At 36.2% G+C, this 12,184-nt stretch overlaps 1 long non-coding RNA gene across 3 annotated transcripts in view; it reads right to left on the reverse strand.

Moving 5' to 3' along the window:
* Nucleotides 1-12,184, reverse strand: part of LOC308563933 — a 334,396-nt gene that overhangs the window by 223,355 nt on the left and 98,857 nt on the right. For all 3 annotated transcript variants that reach the window (XR_013999871.1, XR_013999872.1, XR_013999873.1), the window contains one exon: nt 11,210-11,286. This is a non-coding gene — a long non-coding RNA (uncharacterized lncRNA). The remainder of the gene's footprint in view (nt 1-11,209; nt 11,287-12,184) is intronic.

The following is a 12,184-nucleotide window of genomic DNA, read 5'->3' on the forward strand; positions in this document are numbered from 1 at the left end:
GGACTGAGGAAGATACACATGCTCAATGTCCCAATGGTCATATTTTTCCCCAGGCATATTAGAAAAATAAACAATGAAAAGGAGGCAGTATCCCCCCAAATTGTACAAATGTCAAAAAATATAGCCACCCTCCTGAAGGTTATTGTGCCTTGCTGTCTAACCCAAGCAAAATCATCATTCCTTCTGCCACAACACGCTGGAAAGAATGTGTGAAGAAGAGGCAATCTTTCATATTTCCAGTGATGAAATAACGCCATGGTGGTCGCTGTACTCAGCCACCTATTCTCAGCAAGGTCAAACAAATTGAAAGATTGTACAGAGGATGCCAAGGCTTAATAACCTCTGGAAAGGATAGTTACTTTTAAGTCATGCTAAAAACTTGCCGCAGTTTACAAAGAGGCTGAAAGGAATCTGCTCACTATAAATATCCATGTGTGTCATTATTTCTTGCTTCCTAAACATTGGCAGTCAGTGTTTGAGAAACTGACATTAAGATGCTTATTAAAAATGTTTTGTTCTATTTACTGCAAAAGTAATACCTAAATTTAAAAGGAAATTTAGAACATACTGTGGGGAAAGTGAAAATACTTAGGCTTTCTTGCCACCCTCTTGTGGCCGAAGGCCACAGTTATGTGAACATGATATAGCATAGTCGTAATGTGCCATGTCAGCTGACTAATATCTGACCCACCCTTGGCTGAGAGGCACTGTTGTCTTGGGTCCTATAAGACTGGCCCAGGACTTTCAGAGGTGCAGTTTGTGTCCCCGGGTGCAGTTTGTCTCCCGGGGTGCAGTGTGTCCCCCATGAATGCCTGGCTGGCCGCCACCGGGAAGAGGCGGGTTTGTCTGTCCTGAACATTCAGCCTGGCCTTCAACTGAATAAAGGGAATGTCTCCTTTGGCTCCACAGTTTTCCTTTGCACTGTTCTGGTCTAGTGTTAACCTCCCCGGCCTTGCTCGTTGGCACTACAATATGAATAAAAGGAAAGTAGAAAACTAAAATCATTTATAAACCCACAATTTATAATAGCCACTATTAACATTTCCACAAAATTTACTTATATGAATGTATAGGATATTCAGCATAGCTCAAGGTTTTAGCTTATACTATAAAGCAGGCATTATTGTAACCACTCTATCAATATTAGTGCAATAAATTCTCACACTTCTTACTCACATTTTACCAAGGAAAGAGGCACAGAAAGGTTAAGTGGCTTGCCCAAATTCACAGAGTTAATAAATGATCAAGTAAAATTTCAGTTAGGCAGTCTGGCTTCATGTCCCATGCTCTTATACAACAAAATCTCCATCGCCAAACCGTTATTCTAAGAAATTTGGTTTGTCAAAGTTTTTCATTCTATATACAATTTAATGGAAAAATTGTTATAGCTACATTTTTGGATATTTTTCCACTTATCTCCCTATAATAAATCTCTAGAACAGGGCTGCTCAAAGAGCATGCCTATTTAAAAACTTTGATATATATTGTCAAATTGCCCTCAATACTGTTTTACCAATTTTATCCCATTTATACTATGAGAAAGAGCCACTTGAATTTCCCTTCTCACATAGATGGGTTTCCACTCTACCTCTACCCACACTGTATCTGAAAATTTAGACCTAGATGAAACATATTGGAAATATAAACTATACTATACTAGTTCCTTATTCCTTAGTCAAAAGACACTATAAACACTTGCATGAACTTCATTTTCTAGTTATTTTTCATAGAACTTTGCAAATAACTCTTAATCTCAGTTTAATTTATTAATTCAGAACATAGCAGGTGCTGGCTACTCTCTAGGGACAGTCAATAATTTAAAGACAAATAATGCTGTTTCTTCCCTTAATTATTTTGCTATGTAAGGGGGAAGTTATCTGTGTGAACAGCTAATGTATATGGCAGAATAAAGGCCATGTCAATTATTACACAAGCAAAGAATTATATTACAGAGGGGTGAATAGAAACATACTATTAATTCTGATTGAAGTGACCCAGAAGCCTTCACTCTGCAGTTTCCTCTTTCAAATTAAATTTATTGGTGTGACATTGACTAATAAGATTATATAGGTTTCAAGTGTACATTTCTATGACACATGATCTGTATGTTGTATTGTGTGCCCACTACCCAGTGCTAATTCATCTCCCATCACCATATATTTGGCCCCCTTTATCCTTAAATACTCTCCCATCCCTTCTCTCTGGCAACCACCATACTGTTTTCTGTGTCTGTGAGCTTCAGTTTCATATCCCACATATGAGTAAAATCATATGGTTCTTATCTTTTTCTGACCGAATTCACTTAGTATGATAGTCTCAAGATCCATCAATGTTGTCACCACGGCAGCATTCCATCCTTTCTTAGGGCCCAGTACTATTCCACTGTATGTATGCACCACATCTTCTTTATCCAATCATCTATCAAAGGACATTCTGATTGTTTCCATGTATTGGCCACTGTGAATAATGCTGCCATGAACACAGGGGTGCATGTATCTTTGCAAACAAATGTTTTCAAATTTTCAGGTAGATACCCAGAAGAGGGGTTGCTGGTCATTTAGTAATTCTATTCTTAATTTTTTGAGGAATCTCCATACTGTTTTCCATAGTGGCTGTACCAGTTTACATGCCTACCAGCAGGTAGTTACCTTTTCAGTTGAGACATAACTGAGCCAGAACATTTGGTAGGTGTAAAGAAAGTTGTAGGACATACGTGGGCCAAGGAACATGATAAAACAAGTCACAAACACATAAACGTACATAATGTTGGCTGTTGTTGTTTTTTATTATGAATTGAAGGCAGTTAGCAGAAAGCAGACTTGATTTTTCCAGCTATAAATATGAATTTTATCATCTATTTATGTAAACAACTTGTTCTATCAGCTTTCTAATCAACACTGCCCCCAAGAGGATCAGGTGTTCCCAGTGATAAAATGTACTCCTCATAAAAAATCTTATTCTGGTCATTAAAAACAAAGTGTATTAATCACTTCCTTTGTACGCAACACTGTTCTAGACACTACTGAGAGTGAAGTGCTCAGATCCTTCTAGGGAAGGAGCATAAAAAATATATAAATTGGAAGGGGAGGGAGGGAGGAGAGAGGGGAGGAAGGAAGGAAGGAAGGAAGGAAGGAAGGAAGGAAGGAAGGGAGGGAGGGAGGGAGGGAGGGAGGGAGGAAAGATTAATTGTAAGATAAATTCTGAAAATAAAACCAGATAGACAAGATGCAACTATCCAGGCAAAAATCTAGGGAGCATATTGCAAGCAGAATGGAAACAATCTATAGAGAGGAGGCAACTGTCATAAAAGAAGGCTAAGTGATAGTTACAATGATGACTGATACATTCAGTCCATATCAAAATTGGCATCACATTTAGCCTCTTTTGAAAGATTTGATACATCTTTATTAACATATTTTTTGTCTGCTCAGGGAGTATGCACTAGAATTTTTATAAGTATCATTTCATTTTTTATTCACATGTGCTGAGGAGTTTCTGAAATTCTTCCCCAGTCATTAAATACCCTCTTTTTTTTTATCCCTGGAAGCAGAGTAACCAATACCAATTTCCCTCTTGGTCCCTCCTTTCCCATCGGGCCTCACATGTCAGCTTCTGCCTCACTCAGTCACGTCATATAAGGGTTCAAGAACTCTTTAAATATTACACTCACAGCAGTCTGATACAGCAATGCCAGATGATGTTTCTTCCAAGGATTTTTCCCCTTGAGAAATCATTATAAAATGATGTTTCTCATCGAAATCCACCTTTCATTCTGTGTCCAAAATTGGGCTTCTCTCATCCACACAACTTTGTCTCAGTTGGATTACTACTGACACTTATCAGTAGCTTAATGCATTCTTTTTATTTCTTTTCCTTTGTTCCTAGGGTATCATGCATTTTTTTAGAATACACGTTGTGGAATAATACTATTAGTACAAAACTCTGTATTTTTATTTCCTTTAATGCAATTTAGTCATCTAACTATAATAATAATACTGTATAAAATTTACATATATTGTTATTACTAATTATGCTGACAAAAATTTGGGGGTTTTCCTTACCCTGATGGGCCCTAAAGCTACACAGTACAATCATCACCATCTATGATCACGGAATTATTCTAGTAATGAAAACTTTAGTGGGGACTTGCACCCAATATATGTGAATATCACCCTTAAGGAAAGGAGACAAATTAGCTATTTCTCAAATAGATCATTGTATGTTGGCCATTTGAAATCTGCTTCCCTTTTTTTTTAAAATACTCTTGCCAACACTATAAAATGAATATTAAATGTTTGTACTTGACTAGCTTGAGGAAGAAAGTTCTTTGGGGTTTTCAAGTTGTTTGGAGATTGTCACTTGATGTATTGCTTTAATCATTTTGTTGTTTTAATCAATGTGCACATTTGCTCAGAGAGATTTGATGAGCATAACATAATGAATGCCAAAAATAACAAGCAGGAAAACCTCTGGGTCCTCTCCAATTCCAAAATATAATGTAATCTCTGAACCAAATGAAGGTGTCCCTGGTCCAATTTGTTCAAGGCAACGTAATCAATTTATCTCCTCCCAAAGAGAAATAAAGGGAAGGAAAATGTAAAGGCAGTTGGAGCCTCAAACATATTCACAGATGCTCTGAATACATCAAGTAAATGTCACTTTCACCTGCGGAGAAGTATGTCGGAAATAAGTGTTTCCGAGATACACGGCAGCGTCCTTTTAGTTAATGTCCCAAAGGAAAATAAAATACGTCCAGACATCTGGAGGTGAATAAACCATAGTGGGGTCTACTTTTAAAATTCTTATTCAAATGACAGATATAATTACCCTAACAGTTATGACACCAGTTACCATTTATGATATGTTCACTAAATGGCAGGCAGCCCCTTAAAACTTACTCCATGGGGATGTAACGTACAGCATAGTGAGGATAGTTAACGACACTACATTGCATATTTGAAAGTTGCTGAGAGAGGAGATCTTAAAAGTTCTCATCACAAGACAAATTTTTTAAATATTTTGTAACTATGTATAATGATGGACAATAACAGCTTACTGTGATCACCATTTCAGAACACACACAAATATTGAATCATTATGTTGTACACCTAAAACTAATACAATGTTATATCTCGGTGATACTTCAATTGGAAAAAAAAAAGGTTAGGCCCAGGCCGTGGCAGGTGTGGCTCAGCTGGCTGGGTGTCGTCCTGGGCACGGACAGGTTGAAGGTTCTCTTCCCGCTCGGGGCACATGACGGGATAGTGGGCTTGATCCCCGGCAGGGGGTGTGCAGGAGGCAGCCGATCGGTGTTTTACTCTCACATAGATGTTTCTGTCGCTCTCTCTGTTCCTCTCTCTCTCTAAAAATCAATATATATATATTTTTTTAAGGTTAGGAATTTTTTTAAAATGTTACCCCATTTTCATCCACATAAGAATCTAAGGGGAAACGTAGTTCTTATCTCCATTTTTTACAATGAGCAAACTGAGGCTTAGAGATTTTCAGTAACAGAGACAGAATTAAAACAAACAAAAATAATTCAACTTAGCTTTTAGATGCTTTGCCATTTTCAGAAAGCCTTTCATAGTTCTAATGTGTGTGTGCGCGTGCGTGCACGCATGTAACTATGCTTGAGGGAGACACACTATTTCGTCTGTAAGCCTTCCACTGTCACCTTCTTTCTTCTCTCCAGCTTACCTGCACAGCTCGCTCCTGCCATGCCCAGTTCGGCAGGCTGTTACACTTCCCCGAATGCTGGTACTTTCATTTTATTTGTTTGTTTGTTTTTTGTTTCTAACATAATGATATTCTTTTGTTCCTCCTCTCTACCTTTATGCATATTCCTGTCTTTAATAATTGGCTCAAAGATCTTCTTTTCGCTAAATCTTTCTGTGACCCTCCCAGCCTGTCACAGGATTCACTGGGTAGTTATGACATGTTATAACTGGGATTCTCTTTTCTATGCCCTCCCAAGATCTTTAATGGTAGTGACTGTTTTCTTTCATCTCCATAACCTCATTATTTAGTTAATGTCAATTGCATAAATAAAAATAAATGAATTATTTTCTTTCTTATTGCTTTACTGCATATTGCAATAGAAAATCTATTAGGACAGAGCAAAGGATTAAAAAGGAAATAAATTTATAACTATTACTAAGAATGCATTACGCTTGCGTTTCTCTTCTAAAATGATGAATACAGGGGCAGGTTTACAGCTGTTCACATGGAAAATACAATAACTAATAAATAATAATACAAGAATAAACTGTGTTTTGAGTATTCACAGCTGTAAACCTGCTTTTGCCCCACCCTATATTCTAAGGTGTTTAGAATATCTAAATTAATTGAAATATTATTTTACATTTACTTCAAAATTGCATGACTAGAGTGTTGAGTTATTTATGATGGTTTGAAGACCCTCTATTTTTCTTCTTATCTTCACTACTCATGCTCCTAATTTCAGTACATTGATAAGGTATTTTTCTGAAATTATTGTAAAATGAAAGATTATTTTCCATTTTTAAGGAAAGTAGAGATGGGTTCAAAAATAATAATTCTAAAAAAGAGGTAGACTCAACAATAAGAAAATTACCTACCCAATAAGAAAAATGGGCAAAAGTACTGAACAGATACCTCACCCAAAAAGATATAAAAATGGCAAATAAGCATGTGAAAAAATGTTCAATATCATATGCCATTAAGGGATTTCAAGTTAGAATAATGATATTCCATTACACAACTATTAGAACGGCCAAAAGCCAAAGCACTGACACCACGAAACGCTGGTGAGGGTGTAGAGCAACAGGAACTCTCACTCATTGCTGGTGGGACTGCAAAATGGTACAGCCGTTTTGGAAGATAGTTTGGTGGTTTCTTACAAAAGCAGACATATTCTTAACCATAAAATCACACTCCTTGGTATTTATCCAAATGAGTTTAAACTTATACCCACACAAAAAACTATTCACAGATGTTCACAGCAGCTTAATTCATCCTTGAACTACACACTGGTGGAACAAATCCAAGTCAGCATAGCAAAAGCACTGATAGCTGAACTGCAACATAAAGCAATGCTCAGACTTCAAACTAACCTGCCAACCGTGCATGCTCAGAAAGAGTGGTTTGGTACATTTAAGTCAATACAGCAAAGATTTTAAGAAAGTGTGATTTGAATTGCTGCCTACAAGAGGTAAAACAAAACTTACAGTATGAAAGGAATAGACTGATAGGCTACTAAAACTAAAACAAAATTCTACAGAATATTATAGTTGAACTCAGAGTCTATACAGTATAATATTCAAAATATCCAAGATATAACTAAAAATTATTCAACATAAAATAATCCAGGAATGCATGACCCATTCTCAAGCAAAAAACCCCAAAAAACCCAAAAATGATTAAGAGATGTTGCTTTTGACTGAGTATGTCCCTCCAAAACTCGTAGGTTGAAACTATCCAGCCAATGTGATGGTATTAGAAGGTGGGGCCTCTCGGGGCAATTAGAATTAGATGAGGTCATGAGGGTAAAACCCTCATTAATGGGATTAGTACCCTTATAAGAGTCACAAGGGAGTTTGCTTTTTTTCTCTCCACCACATGAGGACACAGGAGAAGATGGTTTTCTACAAACCAGGAGGTGGGCTCTCACCAGACACCAAATATGCTGGCACCTTGATTGTGGAATTCTAAGCTTCCAGAACTGTGAGAAATAAAATACTCATTGTTTAAACAACCCAATTTACAGTACTTTGATAGAGCTACCCAAACTAAGACCGATGTCATTTCCAAGATAATCCAGATATTAAAATTGTCAAATAAATATTTTAAATCAGTTATCAGAATTCCCTTACATGTAGCAAAAAAGGCACACTTGAAATTATTAGAGTACTTAGAAGAAAAACAGAAACTACAAAAAAGAATCAAATGGAAATTTCAGAACTAAAAATTACAATTTCTGAAATTAAAAACATATATAATGTGATGTCATAATAAAATATAAGTATCAGAACAAATATAATGCAAACTTGAAGATAGTTAATAGAAAAACAATTGCAATAAAATGAGCATAGCTGCAGTGCCTGGGAGTAAAATATTACCAAAATATCTAGCAAATATTTTATTGAAGTCCTAGAATAGAAGGAGAAACAACTGGGACAGGAAAAATGACCAGTAAAAATGTCCTTTAAGAATGAAAGCATTTTCAGGTGAAGGAAAACTAGGAGAATTCAGCAACACCATAACTTGTGATAAAGAAAGTCCTTCAAATGGAAGGGAAATGACACCAATAGCAATATGGATCTTTGAGGGTGAAGAGATAATAGAAGTGGCAAATACCTGAGGAAATATTTTTAAAAAAATTTTTTCCTCTTATGTGACTCATTATAGCAAATATAACATTGTCTGGTATGATACAGAATATATGGGGATGTGATATATATTACTCCTCTGACATAAAGGTCATTGGGGAAGATGTTAAAGGTATCTATAAGGTTGCAAAGTTGCTACCTTTTATGTCAAGTGGTACAATATTAGTTCTATGTGAACTGCTGTGCTTCAAATATCCTCTTATAAGGATTAATGCAATCTCATTATTATTAATTTTTCAGATGAAGACCCTGTGGAGCACAAAATGAAATAATTTGCCCAAAGTTATATAACTAATGTTTGTAGAAAAATATATTCAATCCAAGTTTGGCTCACTGTAAATCTTAAGCTATATCCTATGCAAGACCACCTGAAACAAACTGCTATAGTGAATGAATTTTTACTTGTCTATAGTCTGTAACAGTGACCATTATACTTTTTTGTTGTTAATCTTCACCTGAGTATTTTTTTGCCCACTGACTTTTTAGAGATAGTGAAAGGGACAGAGGAGGGGGAGGGAGAGAGAGAGAAACATCAAGTGAGAGAGAGAAACATCAATGTGAGAGAGACACATGGTTCGGCTGCCTCCTGCATTTGCCCCCACCAGAGCTGGGGGATCAAACCACAACCCAGGTACATGCTCTTGACTGGGAATAGAACCCACAGCCCTTTGGTCCTTGGGACGATGCTCTAACCACTGAGCAACACTGGCCAGGGCATGATCATTATACTTTATAAAATATAAGAACAAGCTCAATTAAGTTATTGACTAATGAGTTATTTTTACGTAACAGGAAAGGCTACTGCAATGAATACTACAAGGATACTATAATACTCAATATTAAGATATTATTATTTGATTTACAACAATCACTTATTTTTTCCATCACCATTTATCCCCCCATACGCTCTTCCACCTCCAACGCTGCCTCCCCCAGCCCCCTGCAATCACCACACTGTTTTCTGTCCATGAATAATCAGTTTTAACAGCTTTCTAAAGCTAAAAAGAAATATTGCATTATAGTACAACACTGTTTCAGAAGGGCCATGTGCAAAGAAAAGCAGCCCCTTTTTTTTTCCTTTTGGTATACAAGCAAAGAAACTGTAGAGCAGAGCTGATTGCTTTACAGCCTGCTCACTTCCACACCCCACCAGGCAGAGCCAACCACAGCACTTCACCTGCGCACCTCCCCACCGCACGCAGATCAGCACTACCGCGGCCAAGACCAAACCCAGTTAGTCCCTCAAGGTCTCTAACTGAGTGCTCAAGTCAGCAAAAAGTCTAGGCTGCTTGGGCTTTGTATTAAAGAATTCTGAGGATAAAATTTGCGGAGAGTTTCCAAACATAAGTCCCCAGCTTCAATAAGGCCAGCATGGGTCATTTCTGAGGAAAGTGGAAATTTTTAGGTTTGCATAAATAAATTGTTTCTTCACTCAATTCACTAAGCGCTCATCTAGCTGGACTCAACCAAGAAGATGAAAATTAAGACCGTGTCTTTAAATATATCAATAAGGAATCAGTGCAGGGAATGAAAACAACCAAGTCATGAGGTCAGACTCTGAACGGGGCCTGTGTACAATCTGAGCATGTGCGGGCTCAGCTGCAGCATGAAGGTGAGAGAAAATGTGATCCGGTAGAAATTTCAACCCCGTGCAGGCCCTTGGCCTGTATACTTTGGTTTCAGTGACACTTATGCATCTTATTTATAGTTATAATATTTTAGATAAAGCATCTGTCAAATACCATTTTCTAGAAAATATTTGATTCTATTTATACATATATATAATGTTTTAATCTTCCTGGGAAATTAGGTTTAAGATATTCTGGGCTTACAGGAGCCCATTCTGTATCCTCTAAGTTTATAATGTAATGGTCACTGTTATAGACAGCATTTAGTCATTAAAAGGATTAGAGTTTTTAGTGTGAATAAATCTGAATAAAATGATTTTTCCCCCTGCTGCCACAAGGTGAGGTACATGGAAGCCAAGGTGTCATTTTCCCAAGGAGGCTGCTTCTTCAGAGCAGGTTGATCTTTGAACTATTTCTGTATTGACAAATTGTTTTCCCAAGAGTTCTATTTATGTTCAAATTTATTGCACCTTATTACATGATTTTTAGCTCTGAAGTTCAGGGGCAAACAGAGCTTTAGTAAGATTCAACAACAGTAGCAGCAGCAACAAGATCAAGACCCTTCTTTTTTGGGCATCAATTATTTATTAGCCAACAAATATTATTTGGTGAAATAGGTATTTTTGTGAATAAAGTGAGTAGCTGAATCTCAAAAGAGAAAGTGTGGTTTTCATCCTGACAATTAGGTTTATTTGCCGCCACCTGTATAAATGACCTGGGCTGTGACTTCAGATATTCTCAGTGAGAGAAGCTAATTTGTCCAAAATATTAGTCATTTGCAGTCAGGAGCAAGAGTCAGATTCCAGTATAGCTTGTCAAATAAATATTAACCACATGACTATTCTATAATCATATGGATTAAACTTCTAATATAAATAGTGAACTGCCTAACTTATCTGTTATATTCTATATAAACTTCTAAGAGATTTTTTTATTACTGGGTTTTCATTACGTATTTCAAATGTTAGTAGCACATACATTCTCTCTCAACCTCTCACTTTCTCTGTTGTGATAATAACAATAATGCAGGTGAATATTTTAATTTGCTCCAATATAAAGTAAGTGTGTGCTTTTTTTTTTTTCCCCCCAAAATTGACCTGGAAAATATTACTATTTCATGCAGCATAAAAATGACAAAATGTAAGAAAGGCTTCCATGACTAGAGGTCCCGGAAGGGTGAAAACTACCTGGAACATCCTGTAGTGGACTTACCCTCCTCCAAGCACACAGGGACCAATTATCCAGATTGAGGATGGCTTGACAGAATCAAGAATGAATTCAAGGAGCCCCTGAGAGAGAATCGAAGATTAGATCAATACACCTCTGGCATAAATGAAAAAAGAGATAATTAATACAGGAGGCGAACCAATAAATTAGGCAATTGTGTTAAGGAAATGATGTGGGACTTCTGGTGCCCTAAAATGATATCTGTAATCTCATGGAGAGGTTTAGATTAGTCTGGATTCTTTTCCATTAATAAAGTGTCCTCACTTAATTTATAAGATCTACTAGCTAGATACAGGGAAAAGAATAAAAATTAAAATTATGATATTCAATATATTAACATCTATTTAGCACAGACAGAAAAAAGAAAAAGTTACAATGCCAAGCCATGGCTATCTGTGTCAATGTTGTGTATATTTATTTCATTTATAGATTATATTCCTAATATTTGAAAATGTATACCTATAATTCTACATAAATAATTTGTCATTGAATCACACACTTAAACACATAACTAAATCCTCTTTATAATGAAAAATTACCAAGGATTCAAAAAGACTTTCAAAACTGATATGAAGGCATTGTAACAAAACTGATATGAAGGCATTGTAACACATGGGAACTGTTTTTAAACTGTATAATTAATTATAAACCTTGTTACATGTACATCAATAAGTAGAGATGTGAAGATCATATATAAAATTTTGATAGTATCTAAATAACATTCCATAAAGCTTTGGGAAGGTTTTAGGAAATCTCATGTCTATACTCTGAGGTAGTTCTTGTCACATGACAATGCTATAGTTTATATAATGGTCAACTAAAACATACATCTTTTTCTAGGCACAGATTGCTGAAATGCCTAGAGCTGACTGTGAAATGGAATATTTTACTCTTCTTTCCCCAAACCATTACTGCTTTATTATATCAGGTTAAAATAAGTAAAATACCAATACAAACTAA

The sequence above is a fragment of the Miniopterus schreibersii genome, assembly GCF_964146895.1.
Source record: "Miniopterus schreibersii genome assembly, chromosome: 11".
Lineage (NCBI taxonomy): Eukaryota > Metazoa > Chordata > Mammalia > Chiroptera > Miniopteridae > Miniopterus > Miniopterus schreibersii.